This window comes from Lactuca serriola, chromosome 6 (genome assembly GCF_051521515.1).
Source record: "Lactuca serriola cultivar US96UC23 chromosome 6, Lser_US96UC23_V15, whole genome shotgun sequence".
NCBI lineage: Eukaryota > Viridiplantae > Streptophyta > Magnoliopsida > Asterales > Asteraceae > Lactuca > Lactuca serriola.
The window spans coordinates 171,665,816-171,690,361 of NC_136413.1; positions in this window are offsets into that span (position 1 = coordinate 171,665,816).

Consider the following 24,546-nt stretch of genomic DNA (forward strand, 5'->3'; position numbering starts at 1 on the left):
AGCTCCCGATAGTCTATATACATGCGATGTGACCCGTCCTTCTTCACAAATAGGATCAGGGCTCCCTATGGCGAACTGTTTGGCCTGATAAATCCCTTGTCTAGCAGCTCTTGCAACTGCGTAGATAACTCCTGCATCTCAGGACGAGCCAACCAATATGGTACCTTGGCTATCGGAGCCGCACCAGGGACTAGGTCAATCCTAAACTCAACCTGTCTCTACGGAGGTATCCTAGGTAAATCCTCCGGGAATACGTCCGGGTACTCTCTCATTTTCGGTACATCATCGACCATCGCCTTACCCTTATCCCAGGTATCCATGACATAGGCGATATAACCCGTGCAACCCTGCTGAAGATAGCGCCTAGCCCTTGCTGCTGAACATAGGGTCAGTCCACCTTATGGCCTCTTGCCCTAAATCACTAACCTTCCCCCACTAGGGGTGCGAACCCTCTCTAGTTGTTTCTTGCAATCAATCACTGCCCCATTGGGGCTCAACCAATCCATACCGACTATAACCTTATTCCCTCGAAGGGGAATAAGGACTAGATCCATAGAAAACTAATCATCAAACAACTGCAGTGTATATCCTCGATGAACACTCGTAACCCTGACGGTCCTATCATCTGCTATCTCTACATCAAGTGGGCAATCCAGCTCCCCCAGAGCCCCTGATAATCGCTTGATGAGCACAAGCGACACAAAAGATCAGGTGGCACACAAATCAAACAGTACCAAAGTTGATATACCGTTCACTAAGAACGATCCTATAACAAAACACATAATCATAAGCAATAATCAATATCAAATAAGAGATAAGGGAAAGATACATACCCATCACCACGTCGGGAGCTGCTTGTGCCTCCTCTGCTGTCAACTGAAAGGCCATGCTCTTCGCCACAAGCGCCTCACCCCGGCCCTGACGGTCGTCTGTAATCCTCAATGTAATAGGGGTCGGGTGATGGCACTTGCTTTGCTGCTGCTAAACTCAGGCACTGGGACTGCTTGTGTCCCCTCTGATTACACTGAAAGCAAATCAGGTCTGATATTGTCGTGGTGGTGGTGGTAGCTGTACAATCCCTGCTCACATGTCCAGTTCATTCACACTTGAAACAGCCTGAACTCCCTGCTTTGCACGTCCCCTCGTGCACCTTGCCGCATTTGTCACATTGGTTGCGGCCCTGCTGGCTCCTAGGTATGTGGTTTGATACCTTGGGCTTCTTGCCCGAACTCCCTAACTGAACCCATCGGGTTTTCTCTTCCTCTCTATCTCTAAATCCAACTCTCTCCCTCTCTCTCTCTCTCTCTCTCTCTCTCTCTCTCTCTCCCTAGCAATAATATCCTCAATCATCTTGCAGCTGGAATGGCTCACAAGCTAGCGGATATCACTCCGCAACATCTCATGATATCGGGCCTTTTTCATATCCTCGTCTTCCACGTACTGCAGAACGAGAAGGGCCCTCTTCCTAAACATCATGGTGATCTCAGTCACCGTCTCAGCCGTCTGCTAGAGATCCTGGAAATCCCAAGAAAACTGTTACACCTCTATCACAGGTGCAAACTCGGCCGTGAACCTAGCCGTAAAGTCACTCCAAGTCATAGCATCAAGATTTGCATCATTACCAATGGCATGACCGACCTCCTCCAACCAGTCATGTGCCCTATCCTTCAGAAGATAGGACGCAAGTCGAACCTTGTCCCTTAAACACCTGCTAGTACGGAATGCGTTGGAGACATCCGCCAACCATCTAGTGCTCATAATGGGGTCTTGAGCCCCATGGTAGTCGGGAGCTTCATAAGCTCTGAACTCCCTAAATGTCAGTGTGCGCGACCCCATCATAGCCGCCACCTCGGTGCGGAAAGCACTCAATCTGGTGTGTAAAACCATCATTCTGAAAAACACATCATAATAAACATCAGAATACTAATCATATCTCGAGGGATCATATATAATACAAGTTCCTTGAATTGATCTTATCCTTCCTTGACTGAAGTACAGATCCTCTGCTTTCAGTAGTATAGGCCCATACTACCTTCCACATTTATCCGTACTTTCCTCAAGAATTCCCTTGACTTTCCCAAGTCCCTTCTACTACTAATGCTTCATGCGTTACTCTCATCCTAGGCTTGCCTTAGGGAAATCACCATCCCACTCTCCGCCATCAGCTGCATAAGAAGTCCCAGTTGTCTCCCCCTAACTAGTTCGTGAATACCATTACATATCACTAAGACTAGATAACTGTTCGAATGAGAGATCCTACCCTACAACGATTGGACTCAAACAAGAGCTACGAAATAGAGCTAGACCTAACCTTCTAAAATTATTTAGTCCTCGCAATATGTAACTTAACATATTTGTTTACTAGTTAGTAAAAGACAACTAGAATTCCTAAAAGCACAACGCAAGCAACATTCGAGCATTGAGTAACATAATCAAACATATACTAATCAGGCCATCATACTAACTAATATGTTCTAGCATGTCGTTCATAAAGCTGATACATATATAACAGACACATAAGGCATCCTTCCTATATCCTTAGTCTTATTCTAGCATGCACTTCTCATAAGATATCAGAACATAAACTTTTATGGGTAATTTGGGAGTACTTACTAGAGCTCGGTTGATTGCATGCACCACACCCTTTTCTCTTTTCCAAAGTTCTTTTGTTTTTTCTAAAATTCTTTTCTTTTTCTCAAATTCATTTTTATAAAAATGGTTTTCTTTTGAAATTTTCTATACCAATCCCTTAGTTTGAGTTCAGACACACCTGAAAAGTGTGACCGAATCCCTCAAACCAAGGATTTGATCCCAACTTGAAACATCCCAAAAATATAATCCAAAATTTTCGTTTTAAACCATTTAAGAAAAACCCATAATTCATAAAACAACATAATCAAAATCCCAAATCATGTATCTCAAACATCATATCAAAATATTGTATCAAAACCATGTATCAAGATATTAGAGTCTAAAATATCCCATGCTGAAAACCGTGGTGTGTGCCATGCAATCATCCGTAGCTCTTCCCCTTGCTACCGGAAGTACCTAAAACCAAAACTGAAAACTGTAACCACGAAGCTTAGTGAGTCCCCCCAAACTACCACATGTCATACAAATAATCACATAAAAACATACATTGGGCCTTGCCCCTACACCCCCCCCCCACCCCCCGGCATCGGACGAATCTGGCATCGGGCCCCACCCGACATCGGACCGAAGTCCGGTATACATATAACATAGCAACAGACAAGTAACACATAAACATAATACATAAACATCTAAACCTTCCTCGGGCTTGCCCCGGCATTAGACCGAAGTCCGGATTGCATAACACATAACCTATATGCTAAACATTCTTTATGCTTGCCCCGGCATCGGACCGAAGTCCAGAACACATAAACAAACATATGCAAGAATCAAAAAGACATCAAGCATAAAAACATTTCTCGGGCTTGCCTTGACATCAGACCGAATTCTGAAAACATATAAGCTACATCGGGCTAACCCCGGCATCGGACCTAAATCCAGTATATGCTAACATACATAAACGGGCTAGCATTGGTGCCTTCGGCCCGTTCCTACAGGAGGAAAACTCACCTCTTAAGTTGGCTGCTGAAATCTCAAGTGAGGAATCTCAGATGGCTACTCCAACAACTCCCCGACTATATTTCAAAAACAAACACTAAATTAATATCGCATAACCCTTCTAAGGGTAAAATGACCATTTAACCCCTGGTCAAAGTCAACATTCTGGGTTGACCCAACTCGCCAAGTCACTTCATCAACTCACCGAGTCTTAAACTCAATAACCCTAAAATCACGATCCGACTCGCCAATTCACCTCCCTGACTCACCGAGTTCCCAGTTACTCCTCATCGCGATTTAAACGAACCAACTAGTCGAGTCATCCTCAGACTCGTGAAGTTCCATTGTAATCTGAAACAGGACAAAACGACGTGACTCATTGAGTCCCCTTCTGAACTCGCCGAGTCCCCTTGTTTGTTTGGGATTTCTTAATAGGTTAAGCCCCTACACTTCAGATCCAAGCTTCATACTTCACATAAACCCCAAAAATATCCTTTTATGGGTAAAGTTTCCAATTTTACCCTCTAGTAATCCTTCTTAGTGGGTTTAGCCAAAACCCTAGTTCCTTAGGACATAGATCTTAGTCTAAAGGCCTTGCTACTCCAACCCAAAGCATACAAGCCCAGATCTAGGTCCCGAACTTTACTTCCATGCATGGCCTTTTGGGGCTTAAAAGGCCATAGAAATGTCCTTGTGCTTGCATGGGGCTTGCATGGTCATAAAGTTTTCACCTTTATGCCATGGAACCCCTTCTAGGTTCCAGATCTGAAAGGTAAACCACTTGGGGACGTCCAAACCCCAACGGTCAATCTTCTTGAACCAAAACCCTTAAAAAGATGGCAATAAATAGATCTAATGAAGAGATGATCAAGTTATAGACTTGATTACCACAAAAGGAAGGGAATAAAACGTTGCTTCTGGATCAAAAACCTTCTCTTGAAGTCCTCAAGCTTCTTCTTCCTCTTCAAGCTTCAAAATACACAAAGCACTCCAAAAATGGCTAACACACTCTCATAATGGTCTAGGATCTCGTGGATTAGGGTTTGGGACTTGGAGGATGGAAATTTCGCCATGAGGTGAAGATTAAGTTGCTTAAATAGGGTGCAAAACCCCAAAATTGGGGTTTCATCACGGCAGCCGTACTCGTCAAGTCGAGGCTCTCAACTCGTCGAGCAGGTCGCTTTAATCCCGCGTCCATTCTGATTTCTACTCGACAAGTTTGGTGCTTCCAACTCGTCAAGTAGCTATACAAAAGAGAATAAAATATAATTAAATGTGTACCAGGGATGAGGCATTACATTTTTAAATGAAAATATTCTGCCTTACAACAGTTGGACTCAAACAAGAGTTGCGCAATAGATCTAAATCAATCATTCTAAAACTATTTAACCTTTATGACATGTAACTTAACATATACATTTAATAGTTAAATAACATCAGTCTAACCCTACAAAGAACAAAGCAAGCAACATTTGAGCAGTAGAACTATATAGGCAACAAGGCATCATAAAGGCATCTCTCATAATAGTCATTCTAGCATGCAATCCTGAACAAATACTTATTCTAACTTTTAGCATGCATATCATACTATAACACATATTACATATCAAAATGTATGTATATTTTGGGAATCACTTACTTGACCTCGGATAATTGCATGCATCACACCCCTTTTTCTTAAACATCTTTTTGGAAAAATCAATTTCTTTTAATAGATTTTATTAACAACTCAGTTTGAGTTTGGACACGCCCGAGAGTGTGCCCAAATCCCTCAAACCAAGGCTCTGATACGTAATGTCCCAAAAATACCAAGTAATAAATTCATTTTAAATAAATCAAAATCATTCATTCATTTATTCCAAGAATAATCATGTAATACTTGATGGTTCTAAGGTGGTATTTATTTAATTATTTTTTTAATTGTCTAAATCATTTAAGTTGTGTTGGGCTTAGTGAATTGGGCATTTATGAGTGGGTTTAGCCGAGGTTGTACGCTAGGCGTAAGCCTAGTGTATACGGGGCATAGATGGATCATACGGAATGTAGAGGCATGCACATACGTGCAATGTACAAGGTACTACGCGCAACGTACATGATTAAACTCAAAAACCCTAATTTCTAGGGTTCAAGCCCTATATAATGCCATTAAGTCCCAAGTGTTAGTTTCCTTATCATCCTCTACTGCCCAGAAACCCTAATATCGACCCCTTTAGAATCTTGGTGTGTTCTTGACCTCGTGGAGTGTATTTTTGGTAGTTTGGTGCCATGGAAGGAAGAAGAAGAAGTTGGTGAAGAAGATTTGTTGGAGCTTGAGCTTGAAGATTCGAGTTATCATCATCTTTTGGCACTCATTTGAGGTATAAAGCTCAGAACCTGTTGTGTTCTAGCTTAGATCTCCTTTGTTTGAGTTTTTGGACCTTTTTGGTCCCATTGATGAGATCTTGTGGATTATTGTCATTTCTGAAGCTTACAGTTGCTACTCTTGGTGTTCTTTTGGTCCCAGAGTAATAAAGTTGACATCTTTGAGTCTTAGAACTATGCATGCATGAGTTTGAGTGCATTTTATGGAAGTAAAGGGTTGTATTTTGGGTTTGGGTTCAATTGGGCCATGCAAAGCCGCCAAGTTGATGACTTTATGGTTTAAGATGTTGCATATGACTTAGATCTGTGTTTGGGACCCTTAGACTTAGGCAGTTAATAGATTTTTGGAGAAATGGCTTAATGGGTGAGTACAATGGGTGTACAAGCTTGTACGTGCAACGTATAAGCTATGCAGCATGTATGCTTAGCGTACAGTTGAGTACGCCCCGCATTATCAATGATTTGGGCTTTGCGTCTTTTGGGCCTCGATTGAGCTACTTCCTTGGACATTGTTGTTTTGGGCCTTAATGGCCGATCTGAAATTGAGCCTTTGGACTGAGTGAGTTTATTGATCCTAAGGATAAGGCCCATATTAGGGGTTTGGTTTGAGGGATTCGGACACACCCTCGGGTATGTCTAAACTCAAACTGAGGATTTGGTAAGAGTTTTCAAAAATAAAAATAAATTCCTAGAAAAAGTTTTCTAAAATATGGAGAGGTTTGGCGCATGTAATCAAATGAGATCAAGTAAGTATCTCAAAATACCCATACATATTTTATGATATGCTTTGAATTGTGAATCTGCAAATTGCATGCTAGATTAGGGCTAAGGATTTAGCAGAGATGCCTATGTATGACTATTGTATGAGCTTATAGAATTGCATGCTAGTGTTGATTAGTCAGTGATAAGGTTCTAAATGGTGTAAGGCATGGCGTGGCGGCAAGGCCAAGCCTCAAGCTAAACGAGCCATGGCGAGCCACGACGTTTTTCAAGGCGTGATGTAAGGCAGCGATTTCTATTAATTTATAATTATATTACCAGATAAATATAAATATATATTAAATATAAATAATTTTTAGAAGGGTTATATCAATAACTAATAACAAAAATCTAACAAAAAACACAATGCTTGTATTACCGATTGTTGGATTAATGTCTAAGTCCATAACTATATTTGGTAAGACTTGACCCGACCCGGCATGGTCCATTTGGGTTGCATGGCATCATGCACTTGGATAGACTATAATGAGAGAAATAAAACACTTATGGTTATTAATATATTATAAGTTCTAGTATATTAATAATAAGAATAATAAGATTATTTAATTAGTATTGATCAAGAATTAATCTAGGATTAATTAAGTGATGAAAAGAAGACTAATTAAATATATGTGTTGATTGTGTAAATCATCCATACGTGTATAGTGGGCTAATGCTCCATGGATAATCAAGTTGGGCTAAAACCCATAGGATGGTCCATGGATGCTCCATGGTGTATTTGAACCCATGGATCCAAGGAAATGGAAAGTCATGACAATTAGGGTTTACCCTAATTGTAACACTATATAAAGATCTTATTCTTGACAAAATCGGTCACTAGAGTGTGTAAAAAGAAGGGCTAGCCGATTTCATGAATTGTAGATTTCTCTCAAGTTATTCCAAGTGTATTTGGTGTTGTGTGAACCATTTTAGGTGTCACACTTGGGGCACTAGGCACTCAAGCTTCATGAAGACATTCTACATCAAAGAGGTATGTATTCTATCTTGTTATGTTGATAGTTTTGTATGCTAGATTAGGATAATACCTTGGATGTTCATATTTGCATGTATAATAGAGAAAACATAGATCCAAGGTATTTAGGGTTGCATGTACACTTAGGAGTGTTAGAATGCTCAAAACCCAACAGTGGTATCAGAGCCTATGCTTGTTTTCTTTTTATACTTGCAAAAGAAGCTGGAAAAGTCGAGTTTTGATGCTGTCTGACCAGCAGACTCGCCGAGTCCATGAATGGACTCGCCGAGTCCAAGGCAAAAAGCATCCAACTCGTCGAGTTGGTTCATGCACTCGACGAGTTGGACCCCCAGACAACATAAATTCGACTTTTTTGGCTGGAATTGGACTAGGAACATTACCCTAAGATGTTTTTGGACTTATAAACTTTTTTTTTTGATGTGGTAATGTTCATGCTAATCCAATTTCAAAGATAATTGTCAATAGATTCATGTTTTGTATTAGTTTAAGGTTTAGACTAATTACATGAAAAAGTTTGATTTGAATTATCTTGTTCTTATGAGTTGCTTAGATTAATAGAAAAGTTGAGTGAAGTAGTTGTTTTCAATCCAAATTAATCTAAGAGTTGATTCTAAAATGTGTTTTTGTAACTTGTCCTCAAGTTATATGAAAAGTCACATTTAAGTTTCATAAAACTCATAAAAGTTGGCAAAGGTTACAAAATGAAGAGTCTAGTTCTAATTAATTGGTGTTATGACTTCATAATTTGTCCTCAAGTTATGGAGGACCAAGAGTCTCTTCATTAGATAATAATAAAAAAAAAGTGTAACCTTAATTAATTCCAAAAGTTATAAAATAAAGAAAAGTTAATTCTTTTATTATTTTAAAGTCTTCCATAACTTGTCCTCAAGTTATGGAGCTTGAAGAGTTTTTGGATTAAAACTACTTTAAACACATAAGTTATGGAATTAATTAGTTTTGAATAGTTTCAAAACATGCCCTCAAGTTTTGGAATTTGTAAAGTTTTCTCTTATGAATACTTTAATTCCAAGTTAGCCCTTAGAATTTTAAAAGTTAAAATTCAACCCTTAAACTTTATAATATTATAAGTTAATAATATATATATGTATAAGAGTAAAGTCAGTCTTACCGCTAGTACGCCTCATTCACGAAGCCGGTCTATAAGGTGGGTATAAGGTTGTTGCCTATAAAATGGCAACTTAATGGGTGTCCACTCTCACCCACCGCTTGCTTGACTGGTGGAGGGTCGTTAGCCGAACGGGTTTGACAGGACTATAATTCTCCCTTCATTAAAAGTATTAATGATAAATACTAAGTAACTAAACTCTTAATAATACCCAATCTTAGTTACTTAGGAAAAATGTGAATAAGGTGCTAATCCATGAAATTACACTTTGAACTTTGTTTTAAGTCGGTTAGTGGAGCGTGTGTGGTTAACCGACACACTAACTCGTATTTAACAAGGTAGGCAAAGGGTAACTTAATGTTTATCATATTATCAATGGAGCGTGTGTGGTTAACCGGCACATCGATTGAGGGGTAAACACTTAAGGGTACCAAGTAATTTGCATGGTTACTTCACACCTTGTTTTGTGATCCTCGGCATCCCAGTCACAAAATCTGAAGGGCACACTCGAGATTGAAACATGCCATTGAACAGTTCAATGAATCTCAAAGATCTAGGAGTTTCAAAAACCAATTAAAACCTAATAATACATTTCGTTTATCTTGGTGGAAATTGGTGAATCGTCATTCACCTACCTTCAAATATTTTATAGCTTGGATTACGGCATACCTCTTCTAAGTTATAAAATAGTTTGTTGGGTCCTAGCCTTAATATTTCATATTGGGTGTCATATTAAGGACTTAAGATCAACTATCTTGAATATCTCCCAAAAGATGTCTGGTTTAGACATTTATGATCTTCCCAAATCTCTTGAAACAAGCTTTCCTAAATGAAGATGATGTCCCATGGAAATCATACTCCTTTCACCTCCTCCAATTATTCTCCCTAACCCAAAAGTTCAAGGTCACTCAAGCCCTATTGGCAAGGCAAGGTCTAGGTGTGATCACATCTTGGAGATGTAGTCACATATTGACAAGCCGGGAGAGTTGTGTGTCAAAGTCTTGAGAAAGTTGGTGGTTCAATCACTTTCTAAGTCACATAGTGAGTTCCTTTGGGACACCTATGAAACAGACTATGACAAGACCCTTAATGATCTTATCTATTTGTTAAGATCAACTTCCTTAAAACTTGATGGACATTAACAATAGTGACACAGGAAATCCAGAAAAGCATTCTCTTCCCAATGGAAAGGGATTGGCCATAGTCAACTCGGTTGACCAAATGGTAAAGAGAAAAGCAAAGTCTGTGATAGTCCCGTGTACCATTATCAAAGGGTCCATATGTTTATATTGCCAAAGGAAGGGACAATGGTTACGAATCTGCCAATTTACCTAAGGGTGTTAAAGTCAATAAGTTTGACTCCACTTCAGGTAAAGTCCACTATCTAACTCTGCTAAGTTTCTATTCTGAGATTCTTGATACATAATGTGACTGGGTTACATGGTGATGTTTTAAGAATCAAAGAAAAGTAAAGAAACTTAAAGAAAGAATATGTTGAATCTGATCGCGTAGATGGATTTCTATCGCATAGCTTGAAGATCAGATTCTTGAGCTACTTCTTAGGAGTTATGAGATATTGCTTAGGAATAGATAACAACAAGTTTTCATATGGATTGTAAGGATAAGTTTTTCCGCAAAGTTTTAAAATAAAAGAAAATTTTAGATTTTATTTATTTTAAAATATCCTTACAATGGCATTTGAGGAAAAAGTGTTGCTTATATGATTCCATTAATAGCAAGAGCGGAAGTATGAAATTGGTTCTTTCATTTGTGGTAATGTCTAAATGTACCAAATAAGGAAAGATTCTCATCACCCAAGTTTCAATTGGACCGGAACTTGGAATCATCCAAGTTGTATAGCATGATGAATGAGAACTTTCAAGTATTGGAAAAATTAAGACTAACTACTTGTTCACATGGATGTGTGAGTCAAGTAAAGGACTAAGGGATCGAGTACACATTCTTGTGCACTGATTAAGTCCACCACAAAAGATTGATAAGACTATTCGTCATAGTTTACTAAAGCTCAGTAAATATGGTTATACTTACAAGCTTAAGTGTAATTCTGAGACATTGGAAAACGTTCCAATGTAAGGCAGAGCGAATAAGAAGAATCAAATTAGGCAGAAGGGTAGACGTTTCTCAAATCTGAAAAGATGGGAGAGTATTTTAATATCAGTTTTTATGATCATCTTAATGATTTAGAGACCTTATCACAATTCATCCTCTAAGTGCTTTCTTATAGCTAAGAAGAGGAACTATGAATTGTTGAAGTGGTTAAATCAAGAAGATGAGCATGAGTCATACTTCATTCCAAAACAATTCTTAGAGTTATACTCTAAGATTGTAACTTGAGTGACATGTCTTAAAGAAGGTTTAAAACACTTGTCAAATGTAAGAGTAAAAGTTTTCTACTCTTGTACATTTGAAATTGGTAAGTTCTGATGTTTTGGATGAAACAAAGACCAACTTAGGCCAATTGTGTGAAGTGTTTGTCTTGATTAGAATCCACACTATCTCTTGGATGTTTGACAAGGGAGTCTTATAGGTCAAGAGGACAGTGGGAGTCTTAAAGGTCTTGAAAGTCTCAAGAACTAATCAACAATAAAACCTGAAGTTCTTCACTAGCACACGACTTGAGGTTTATAACCTATCGTGTTGACATATTTTGTGCCCATTCCAGTTAAAGTTGGCTTTGCATATCAGTTCTTAGAGTTCTCAATTGGTTGCACAACAACTTGGAAGCAATGGCAGGCCCTTGAGCTGCCAGGTGGCAAGAAATTGAGATTGAGTTCAATCCATATGAGTTTAGATTTGTCATTATCCTTGTCTTGTGATTATGGTTTTGACAATTCACATGGATAAGAACACATACACCATAAAAATCTAAGTGTCATAAGGTTTCTCTCTGATTCATGAAAATGATGATGAGGAAACACTTTCACTAAGTAGATTTTAGTTAGATAGCAATTGTGATATTTGCATTCTCAAAGTCGTTAGTGGAGCGTGTGTGGTTTACCGGCACACTAATCTGAACTTGTGAGAAGTGGCAAAAAGGTCTGACCATTATGATTACGGCATCCCTTTTCACAATTGTTTAGATACGCAAGTGTGCTATCTAAGGGAAGGTGTATGATTTTGATAAAGTTTTATCAAAACAATCTACCATCAGAAATCTGAACTTTGGTAAGAAAGTCAATGAAGTATTGATTTCTAGAAGTCCAGCCGATTTCTGAGTACATGTCAAAGCTAGTGGGAGCATAAGTGTTATGCTAATAATCATCATGTTAGTGGGAGCATGATAATTATAATAAGTATTGCAAGTTAGCAATGTTAATTATAGAAACCAAAAGGTTTCAATTCGGAAAAGTTGTTTTGCTATAATTAAGGGAGAGGAAATTATACTTCATCTCAAATCTATAAGCTTAGATCGTGAGGTTTTAATCATTTAGTCAAGCAAATATATATGAATTTCATGTTGGAATGGCTCAACATAAGGAAATTCTGTATATGGGTCCAATATTTGCGTTCTAAAATTCGATTATGATTACGGCATCCCTTTTTCATGGTCTGAATTATGAGAACTTGGCAAATTGAAATTGACATATTATAGCAAAAGACTGGCTTAGTCTTTATGTGAGACATCATGAATCATGTCCCATATGCTTCGGATATAGGATCGATTACATGTGCTATACATTCATCCTTTCTAAAATTTTCCAAATGCCTGGGGCATTAAGAAGGGAAAAGGTTTAGAACTGGATATGACTAAAAGGATTAAACAATTATCGAGAACAATCTAAGGTTTACCAAAGATTGGGTGCTCAAGGACAGTTGGAAGTATAGTGATAATTCTGGAAGGACCATATTGACATAATCTGTAAGGAGGCAACTCTTGTTCAGAAGTGATAGTCAAAATGGAATCTGGAAATATTTCAAAGTTAGAAATTATTCAATCCGTGTAAGATTAGGAAACTTAATGCAAGAAGGTTGTTTCCAAGGAGCTGATCTCCTTTGGAATGCTCTGTAATGGTTGTTGTCAAGTCTTTCTGACTTTGTGCATAATCATTACAAGAGGATCAATGCATATAAGTTTAGAATCTAACAGATTTTAGTAAATGGCATGAATTTGGAATTCTTGCGTTTGCAGTAAGGATTTGGGACTGTGAAAAGAGGATCATTGGAGTTATGTTCAGTTGATCTATTTCACAAAGAAAAGATCATAGACAAACATAGTATGCATACTTGGTGTGTGGCATGACTAGTGTTTAGAAAACATAGTGTACATGCTTGGAGCATGGGACAACTATTGTTTTAAATTCAAGAATAAAGTTGATAGCTAAAACAGTATACAATGAATAATGTGTAATCATATGGTGATAAATAAAAGGTGTTTTATTTATGTTCATAGGTTTTGATACCATATTGGATTCAATTATTCTTGTGTTTCATTTTGCATGTTTTGACTTCCAGAATAAACTAGGTTATTCATCTGGAATGACTAAGTTATTCAAACCATCCACAGTCGGTCATATGTTGGAAGTAGATATGAATTAAGACTGTCATGGGTTGGCTTGTAGAGGTCTAAGGTATTGGACAAAGGGCTACAACACTCATGAGTGCTCATAAGTTCTGAGTATTGGATTCAACCCGCGCTCATTGGAATCACTTCATGGATTTTATCATGAGTGATCATGAGACGATAATATCTTATATTCTTCAAACCTAGAGATATGAGTTGTTACTATGAGTTGGTTGTACATTGATTGCACGAAAACGCATTTGGTAACTCGGTGCTATAAAACGTGCCTTTGTGTATGATTCAACAAGTATTAGAACAAGCAATATGAGTCGAAGTTTATCCATTCCTTTTACCTTCAGGATAAAAGCGATATATGTGGGTCCCTCGATGATTTGATGATGACAAATGGAAGTGCTCGGTCGGGCCAGGACTGATTTGATTTGTTCAATTAGTTAGTCGTCATAAATCGGAAATCGGGAAACAACAAATGGACAGAGAGAATGATTATAATCCATGTCTCAGTCTATATGATATCTAGAATGGAGGAATATATGATCCCTTATCTAATGGACAAGTCACTGACAAAGGTCAGAGTTCATCTACAAGGTCAGAGTTCGACAGAAGCTTTTGAGAGCTACGATTGCCAGTCGGTTCCTGAAGTCATACGCAATATTAGTTTTAGACTTATCCAAGTGGGAGACTGTTGGATTAATGTCTAAGTCCATAACTATATTTGGTAAGACTTGACCCGACCCGGCATGGTCCATTTGGGTTGCATGGCATCATGCACTTGGATAGACTATAATGAGAGAAATAAGACACTTATGGTTATTAATATATTATAAGTTCTAGTATATTAATAATAAGAATAATAAGATTATTTAATTAGTATTGATCAAGAATTAATCTAGGATTAATTAAGTGATGAAAAGAAGACTAATTAAATATATGGGTTGATTGTGTAAATCATCCATACGTGTATAGTGGGCTAATGCTCCATGGATAATCAAGTTGGGCTAAAACCCATAGGATGGTCCATGGATGCTCCATGGTGTATTTGAACCCATGGATCCAAGGAAATGGAAAGTCATGACAATTAGGGTTTACCCTAATTGTAACACTATATAAAGATCTTATTCTTGACAAAATCAGTCACTAGAGTGTGTAAAAAGAAGGGCTAGCCGATTTCATGAAGTGTAGATTTCTCTCAAGTTATTCCAAGTGTATTTGGTGTTGTGTGAACCATTTGAGGTGTCACACTTGGGGCACTAGGCACTCAAGCTTCATGAAGACATTCTACATCAAAGAGGTATGTATTCTATCTTGTTATATTGATAGTTTTGTATGCTAGATTAGGATAATACCTTGGATGTTCATATTTGCATGTATAATAGAGAAAACATAGATCCAAGGTATTTAGGGTTGCATGTACACTTAGGAGTGTTAGAATGCTCAAAACCCAACACCGATTAGAAAAGAAAAAAATAGCAAAAAAACGTGTCTCAAATGAAAAAACACACGCCATAACACGCCATGGCACGCCACGCCTAAAAACAACATTATGAAGCTTTTCGTAACAGCGAAGCCACGCCTCACGCCTTGGCATGTGCCATGGCGCGCCTTTTAGAACACTAGTCAGTGATATGATGAACTGATTAGGTTATGCTTGGTTTTAATTACTTGATGCTCGAATGTTGCTTACTTTGTGCTTTTAGGAATTCTAACTAGCTTCAACTATCTGGTAAACGAATATGCTAAGTTACAATTATGGGAACTAAATAATTTTAGAGGGTTAGGTTTTAACTCTTGATGGGATTAAAACAACTTTTAATCTATGAAGATCGATTAGATCTTGAACAAGTATATGAATATGAAACAGCAAGAACACAATATTAAAAACAAAGCAGAACGCAATATTAAGAACAAAACAGCTTGAATCAATCGTGTCGAATGATTAAATAAAATCCTTAGAAGAGCTCGATTAAGAACATCAACTGTAAAGGATTGGAAGATTACAAGAACGATTACTGGAAAATGTTGTACTCTTAATCAATCGCTATTTTGATAATCTCTAGAATCTTAACCTAATATGCATGCAAGCATTAACTTAAATACTATACATAAAAGGCTCTCGGTTGGACAGGCCCAAACCGGAGAATAAAAGGCTAATCTAACGAGCCCAAAAGACACAACATCAAAACTCTTTTCAGCCCAACAATCTCCCCCTTTGCGTCAATTTGGAGCGAGACCTTCACTTCCTACTTGGGCCGGCGGCTGAAGCTGGTACCTTCTTCTTCACAGTACTAAACAGACACTTGGTTATGGAAAGGATGGTCTGTCTAAACCGGATGTACCAATTGATCATATCATTGAAGTACTTGATATCATCAGCCGAATTGTCTTTACACTGTTTGATGATGAATAAGATGTGCTCCAAGCAAGTTGTAGTGTAAAGATGTTTGTCAGCTAAAGCGAAGAGACATTTCTGTCCTTCGGCTCTAGTGAACATCACAGAGTTTCGCCTCGAATCTATCTTGCCCATTTGCATTTGATTCAGATCACTGGCCGATCCCACAGGCTTGACTTTCGGTTTCTTCTTAAAAACTGTGGCAACCTCCTGATCCATTAGGGCCACCTCCATGATATAGCATGCCAGCATCCTTTTGACATGGTCTAAGATGGGACCATATTCGGCTTCGTTTGTCAGCAGGATATTGTACAGGACTATCCAATCATGAGGGTTCAGATTGGGCAGATCCGCCAGAGAGATCATGTGAGCAGTTCTTGCAGATCCTCGGATAAGCTTGAACTTGACGTTTGTGAATCTCCCCACGGCAAAAGGCTTCATCACCCGAACATTGACAATCTTCTGGGCGCTCCATGTAAGGTATTGAGGGCGAGCGGCCTCCAGGTAGAAGTCAATGAGCTCCCTGTCAAGCTCATCGTTCGGATGTGGGACTTCAAAGATGTTGGAGAAGGCGTGGAATATGAACGCCTTTCGAGTCAGTGGCATATCGAACTGCGAATCGATGGTGTTGTTGCAGTCGAACGATATCACCGGCTCGAGCCATAGTATGCTTGGAGTCTCTATGGCCTCTTTTATCAAACGATCCCTGGTCCAGGCAGGGAAGAGCAGCTTTCGGCTCTCAAGGAGATCGTGGGCTTCTTTTTGCTTTCGTTCGGCTTCTTCAGCCTCACGCGCCACACGACTGGCATCACCTTCAGCATTGCGACTGTTTTTCCGTTTCAACAAGTTGGCAATGGTCTCCTTGTCTTCATCTTCATCTTCATCTTCATCTCCTCCCTCTGCTATGTTTTTGCCCTTGTTCTTCACACCCGAACCCGAGGCATGACCAGTTGGGGGTGGTTCGGTTGTGTGAGTAGCTTTGGAGGAAGGAGGTGATTTCGATCCTTTCTTCTCATCTCCCCCTTGTTTCGGAATGGACACGAAACTCGGAAGACCTTCAATTTTGCTTAAGAGGTCCATGGCCGGGGAGAGCTTTTCAGCGAGGGTGCGCCTCAGCGAATGATTAAGGATGGGGTCGTGTGCTTCCAGGATGTTGGATAGAGCGGCGTGGACATCCGAAACACACGTCTTTATGACTTCCCTCTCGGATCGAAGAGCTTCCAATTGTTCTTGAGAGTTGGAAAGCTGCGTGCTCTTGACCTTTAGGGCAGTTGTTTTACTCGCCAGAACGTCCATCAGAGAGTTCTCTGCCGCAAGATCCTCTTGTAGTTTTGCCAGACGGGCATCGATGGAGGCACGGAGTGCCGAGTTGTCGTCGCTGATATTTTTTCGGAGGATAGCGAACGAAGTCAACTCCGTCGAGACGAACTTGGCCAATTGCTGAACAATCGGTTCCAGAGTTGTCTTTGTGGCATTGGCGCTTTCCTGCAGAGACTTCAGCAGGTCAGAAGCGTCGGAGAATAGTTTATCGACTTTTTCGGTCGCATCCACACAGGCTCGGGTGGAGGCATCTATCGCAGCAGTTGCTGAGGCCACTGAGTCATGTTGAGCCCTGGAGAAGGCATCAACGATCTTCTGAAGGGCAGCTTCAGATAAGGATGACTGCTGGTTGGAAGAGGAGGCGAGAAGTTGATCAACCTTCTCGTTAAGCTCGCGGAGATGCTTCTTTGTCACTGGAGCATCATCCTCCTCATCACTCTGAACTTGAAACGGACTATAGTAGACCGAATCAAAGTTCATGTGATCACCACCAAGGTATTGATCATCGCCATCGGAGGCGTTTTCTGGAGATTGAGGTGGTGGTGAAGCTGGGGGTGTTGTGGGTTTGGTTGGTTCAGGTTGAGTGGGTGGGGGGTTAGTTTCGGGTGGTGGTGGTGTATGGGTTTCGGTTTGTGGAGGTTCGGTTACGGGAGGGGTTTCGGTTACAGGTGGTGTTTCGGTTGATGTGGTGAATATGGGTGGAGGGATAGGAATGGAGTTTGGGGGAATAGTGGGGTTTATGGTGGGAATGGAAATAGGTATTGTGGGTGGAGGGGAAGGAACTGGGGATTGGTGAAGTTCCATCTCCGGGGTTGGGGACCGAGGGGGTGTGTTGCCTCGTTGTGGAGATTTGTCTCCTTGTGAGCCCTCAGAGTCCGAACTCCCACCTTCGGATTCGCTTGAAGAGGAGGGTATGAGGAACTTTCGTTTCGGTTGGGTCTTCCTCCTTTTCGGTTGTGGGGATGAAGCAGGTTTCTGTTGTTTACGCTTCTTTGGAGAAGGTCCCTTTGGAGCTTTGGACACTTGCTTTCCCTTGTCACCCTTTTTGCCCCTGGCCACCGGTTTGTCGGCATCATGAATTGATCGCAGCATGTCCGGTGTCAGTTCCCTCGGACCAGTTTGGCGAAACTCCTTGATCGTTCTGATCAATCTGCTATCTGCTGGGACATCAGCATACATCGACTCCGGGATAGAGCCAATGAAGGAGAATTTCGATGCATCGGATACGATGATATTCTTGGTATGAAAGGTACCAATAGAAGACATCGGTGCACCGTCGGCTGTGGGAACGTTAAACTTGTCCATAGCCCATCTGGTGATCAAGATCCAGAACCGGGCCAGCGACACCTCGGAGTGTCGGGAAGAGGAAGAGAGGCTCTGAATCAGTTGTTGCCAAAGGACAAATCCATAGTCCAGATTGATCCCGTTGTACACCCCATACATAATTGACAGGAAAAGACGACTGGCCCCGTCCGATCCTGAGCTCCTTTCTGACAGTCCCTTGAAGAGAACTGTAAATAACCCATTCCACTGGGGCGGTAGGCAGGACTTCTTGAACTTTGCGATGGAGGTAAGAACTTCCGTGTAGCCCATGTTGTAGAACATGTTGTAGAGCATACCAACCGGAATCGTCTCCGGGTGAACACGCGATGGGTCAGCAGCAAACCCAAGCATGGTGCAGAAGCAGGGACGAGAAATCGACGTCTTGTGTTCCGCCACTTCGAAAAAGACCCTGTCAACGGCCTTGTCGTAGTAAGCAGTTGCGTAGACCTGAGATAAGGCCACCATTGGCACCGTTTCAATCCGTGACAGTGCAGGAGCAAGCTGGGAGTATTTGAGACATTCGATGACCGGCGACATATAGGAATCATACGCCAGTGGGTTGAGATCAATCACGAGGCATTGCTGAGGACGGATTGGAAGAATCTGAGAAGTAGCATGGACGGAATAGGATTCAGCCATTGTTGCAGGTTTGGAGAAGAAGATAACCGGGAGAGAGTTTGGAAGTATTTTTTCTTTGGAAATTATGGGGCAGTAAAGAGGTAAAAGGTGGTGTTGATGGGTTTTTATAGTAGGTGATAGGAGAGAGAAAAATCGTTTCAAATCTCTTATGGAAATACGAAACGGGTTTTTTTGGAGTGACTGATTGGTGACAGTTGGGACGTGCGATGATCACGTAGGAGAGAGAGTGTCAGATTCCTAGGATCACGCCGCCCAATAAGCGCCGGTTCAAAGAAAGAAATCGTTTCCATTTCCACACGCCCTTGTAACTTCAGAGATATGACGCTTCGACATTGCACACGCGTCCTCAAGTGTCAGAAAAAGTGCGGCCGTTTCAAATTCACGCGCCATCCTTTTTATGTTTGTTACCGTCGTTTGAATTTCTATCCATTTAACTCCCGCCGAGTCAGCAACTTTTTGTCTTATCCCCTTTTAAACGGCTGTTTCCAATTAATGATCCACGTGGCTAATTTTTTACCACAACTTCATTTGTAACCATCCAGTAAATATCCAGCCTGTAAAATAATTAGTAACGGAATTTTTGAAAATCTTGGATTTTCGTGCAAAGAGTGTAAAAAAAATAAAGAAGTAAAGCAACTCTTTTTAGGATAATCTGTGATGTCAATAATGACACGAAACTGATGATCCCGGGCACGAATCTCTTCCTTCAAGGTCAAGAAAGACCTCAAAGTGTTAGTGTGGAATCCCGTTGAATTACGATCAAACATTCATTAATAAATGTTGAAAGGCTTCTTTTAATAAGGCAAATTAAGGGTGGTTTCGCTTTGATTCAACAGTTCAATTCTTGATATAAGAACAAACGTGAACAAAGTACTTGTGAGACCAGTGTAGTCTGTTGAACAAGTAGGTTTGAGTTGATTTTGTAGTGGCTTGGATTAATATGAAATCTCAGATAAAAATATAAAACTGGATCCCTTGGGAAGAAATGTCATGGTGTGTAACAATTTCATTGGAACCACGCAAAAAGAAAAGAAATTGAGATTTCATGAAGGTACATTCGTCAATTCATTGGTGAAAACTTGATCAAGTTAATTGGTCACCGTCAATTCATTGGTGTTGAATTTTGGGTTTCACTCAGCTCGTAGTGGCACGAAGCTAAGATCATAAACACAGATGTTGTGTAACCATATACCTCAGTGGTAGTTTCTGAGAGTCTCAAGGGTTACAGTGATGAAACGAATGTTATGGAGAAGTGTAATGGGGATGGTGAAAGAAGACATAGTACCTCTGCTGCGAACAAAAGGACCAAGCAGGAGACTCTGAACTCATGTGAGAAAAGAGTGAGGTAGCTCACGATTAGAATAAATGAGTTAGCCTTATTGGGAAGACAAGGTTTGTGTATACCAGGTCATGAAGGCTATTATTCAAAATCTTATGAGGCTTGGGACACATACAGCAGCATGCTTCTAGGGACACTTAATTAAGGCATCGAATATATTCCCATAAACAAATGAGCACACAATAAAAACATTTTTGTATTTTTGATATAATTAGAAAGAAAAATTGAAAAACCGAACCCGAACGTTCGGTTGGTTTCGGTTGGAAAAAGTTGAAAAACCGAACCCGAACCTTCGGTTGGTTTCGGTTCAGGAAAATTTTGAAAAACCGAACCCGAACCTTCGGTTGGTTTCGGTTCTTGAAAATTTTGAAAAACCGAACCCGAACCTTCTGGAGGTTTCGGTTTTGGAAAATTTTTAAGAAACCAAGGAGTTTAGATATGCAATATGAAAAAAAAAAACTTTTTACATAAAGAAAAACAAATTTTGCACAAGAAATATACAACACAGAAAAACTACCTTTGAAGTAATGAGCGAGTGAAATGGTTGAACCGAACCCGAACATTCGGTTGGTTTCGCTTCTTACGTTTGAGATTGAGAGGTAGTGTGAGGTACTGACTCTGATTCCATCATTCCTAGCCCTTGCAATATTTTATTGAACGATGCTTCTGGAAGAGCTTTGGTAAAGACGTCAGCCAGTTGATCAGTGGTTCTTACGAAGTGAACTTCGACATTTCCATCTTCCACATGATCTTTGATGAAGTGATACCTTAGTGCTATGTGTTTGGTTTTAGAGTGTTGCACCGGGTTATGACAGATCCTAATTGCACTTTCAGAGTCACAATATAGAGGGATCTTCTTCATATTGAGTCCATAGTCTCGAAGTTGACTCTGGATCCAAATCACTTGTGATGTGCAGGATGCAGCGGCAATGTATTCCGCTTCAGCAGTAGATAGCGACACACATGTTTGTTTCTTGGATTGCCAGCTGACCAACTTCCCATCAAGAAATTGACAGCCACCAGTTGTGCTTTTGCGGTCGAGTCCACATCCTCCAAGGTCAGCATCAGAATAGGCTTGAACGAAGAAGCCTGAATTGGATGGATACCATAGACCTAAGGAGGCGGTTCGCTTGAGATAGCGTAGGATGTTCTTCACTGCCAGCATGTGAGGTTCGCGTGGGTTAGCCTGAAATCGAGCACAATAACATACAGAAAACATGATATCAGGCCTGCTAGCAGTTAGATACATCAGTGAGCCTATCATTTGACGATAGAGCGTGATGTCGACAGCCGGTTTATCTAGTGAAGGGGTAAGTTTGGTGCCGAATGCCATTGGGACTTTGACTTTTGAGTCTCCCATCATGCCAAACTTTGCTAGGAGAGTCTTCGTGTAAGCTTCCTGATTGATAAAGATGCCTTCGGGTCCCTGTCTTATATTTAAACCAAGGAAAAAGTTAATAGGACCCATTGAGCTCATTTCAAACTTAGTCTCCATCAACTTTCTGAATTCAGCTGTTAAGCTGGGATTTGTAGAGCCAAAGATGATGTCATCGACATAAATTTGAACTATCATAAGGTGGTTACCTTCCTTTTTGCGAAAGAAGGTTGGGTCAACCGAACCTTGTTTGAATTTGGACATCTTTAAAAATTTTGTAAGCGTCTCATACCAGGCCCTCGGAGCTTCTTTGAGGCCGTACACAGCTTTATCCAGAATATAGCAATGATTTGGATACTTTTCGTTCACGAACCCAGGAGGTTGCTCCACATACACAGTTTCTTCAAGTTCTCCATTGAGAAATGCACACTTGACGTCCATTTGGAAGACCTTAAAGTTTTTGTGAGCAGCATAGGCCAGAAATATTCTAACCGATTCTAGCCTAGCTACTGGAGCGAACGTCTCTTCGTAATCTATCCCTTCCTCCTGACAGTATCCCTTGACAACCAGACGAGCCTTGTTCCTTATGACATTACCTTCCTTGTCCATTTTGTTTCTAAAAACCCATTTGAGACCAACAACTGAAGCATCCGGAGGAGTTGGAATAAGGCGCCAGACTTTTTTCCTTTCGAACTCGTTCAGTTCGTCTTGCATTGCTTGAACCCAATCAGAGTGATCGAGGGCAGTGTTCACTGTCTTCGGTTCAACTTTTGATACAAATGAGTTAAACATACAAAACTCAACCTTTGAGAATAAGGATGTCTGTTTTGCCTTCAGTTGAGATCGGGTCAGAACCTTTTCAGATACACCACCAACTACTTGAGAGATAGGATGATCTCTGGTCCATTTTGTAAGAGGAGGGTAATTCGGATCGAAGGTTGGATCTAGTTCAGCGTTGATCATCTCTTCTGGCTCAGATTGACTATCAAAATCAAGCATCATATCATCATGCTCCCCTTCAATTGATGAGTCTTGAGAAACATGAGGTTCAGGGGTTTCTTGTGGTGCTGGACTTTCAGGCATTGAAGCACCTTCGTTTGGAGGGGCACCTTCGGTTGGAGAGGTACCTTCGGTTGGTGAAGGACCTTCGGGTGAAGTGGTAGAGCTTTGCTCCCCCTCGACATGAGAACTTGGCTCCCCCTCGACTGAAGCATTGTTGGTTGGAGATTCATCAGTGGGCGATTCTCCTTCATGCATTCTTCTTGCAGCATCTTCGACAATCTGCTTCATATGATCTATTTTGTTGTCAGCTGCACCTGCTTCGGAGAGAGAAGCTTTTTCCGGTTCGTCAAATAGTTCCAGAAAATTTTCGTACAAATTGGCGATTGAGACTGTGACTTGGCCAGTTTGAGGAAATATTTCCCCGGCAGTGTCATCTATGGCCTGTAGCTTCTTGACGTAGTTATCGTCGAAGGTCACATAGTATGTCTCTTCAATCCTTCTTGAACGTTTGTTTAGGACCCTGTACGCCTTGGATGTGAGTGAGTACCCCAGAAAAATTCCCTCGTCGGCTTTGGCATCAAACTTGTTGCGATGTTCTTTAGAGTTAAAGATGAAACACCTTGAGCCAAAAACGTGGAAAAATTTCACATTGGGCTTCCTGTTGTTTAATATCTCATATGGTGTGAGCGTGAATCGCTTGTTGAGATAGGACCTGTTTTGTGTATAACAAGCAGCAGAAATAGCGTCAGCCCAAAAATAAAGAGGTAAGGAAGCGAAACTTAACATAGTTCGGGCAGCTTCACACAGAGATCGGTTTCGTCTTTCGACTATCCCGTTCTGCTGTGGTGTGTAGGGAGCTAAGAAATTATGGCTAATTCCCTTTTCTGCAAGAAACTCTTCAAACTCCCTGTTCTTGAATTCGAGACCATTGTCGCTCCTGATGTTGTGAATGACCTTCTTGAGCTGGACTTCAATTTGCTTGATAAACACTTTCAGCTTTTGAGTCGCTTCAGATTTGAGCTTTAGAAAGAACACCCATGTAAATCGAGAGAAGTCATCAACGATAACAAGAATGTACTTGCTACCACCGATGCTTTCAATAGATGAAGGACCACACAAATCGATATGAAGCAATTCGAGTGGTTCAACAACTTTTGTGTTAATTACGCATGGGTGACTTTGACGACTCTGCTTTCCCATTTCGCATGCAGCACATAAATGCTCTCTGTCAAACTTGAGCAATGGAAGACCCCTAACGTGACCTCCAGTGACAAGTCGGTTGATATCTTTGAAATTGAGATGAGAGAGTCTTCTGTGCCACAACTAGCTTTCGTCGGATTGAGCTTTTGATAGCAGACATATGACTGGGTTTCCTTTGATGGGTTTCATGTTCAGAGGAAACATTTCACCCTTTCGCTCTGACTTCAGAATCACTTTCTTTGTCTTTTTCTCTATGATTTCAGAACCTTCATCATCGAATGAAACTTTGAGACCTGTACCTCCGACAAGCTGAGATACACTGATGAGGTTGTGTTGAAGTCCTTCCACATAGGCCACCTTCCTTATGGTAAAATCACCATTCGTTATCATCCTATATCCCTTTATGGTGCCGAAAGAGTTATTTCCAAACTTAACGTTGCCACCATTTGCAAGAGATCTGTATTCCCTGAGCTCCTCTTTCCTCCCTGTCATGTGACGTGAGCAGCCACTGTCGATGTACCATTCTTCGTCAAACTGCTCGTCACTTATAACCTGCAAAAATTAAGCAGATTTAGGAACCCAAAGTTTCTT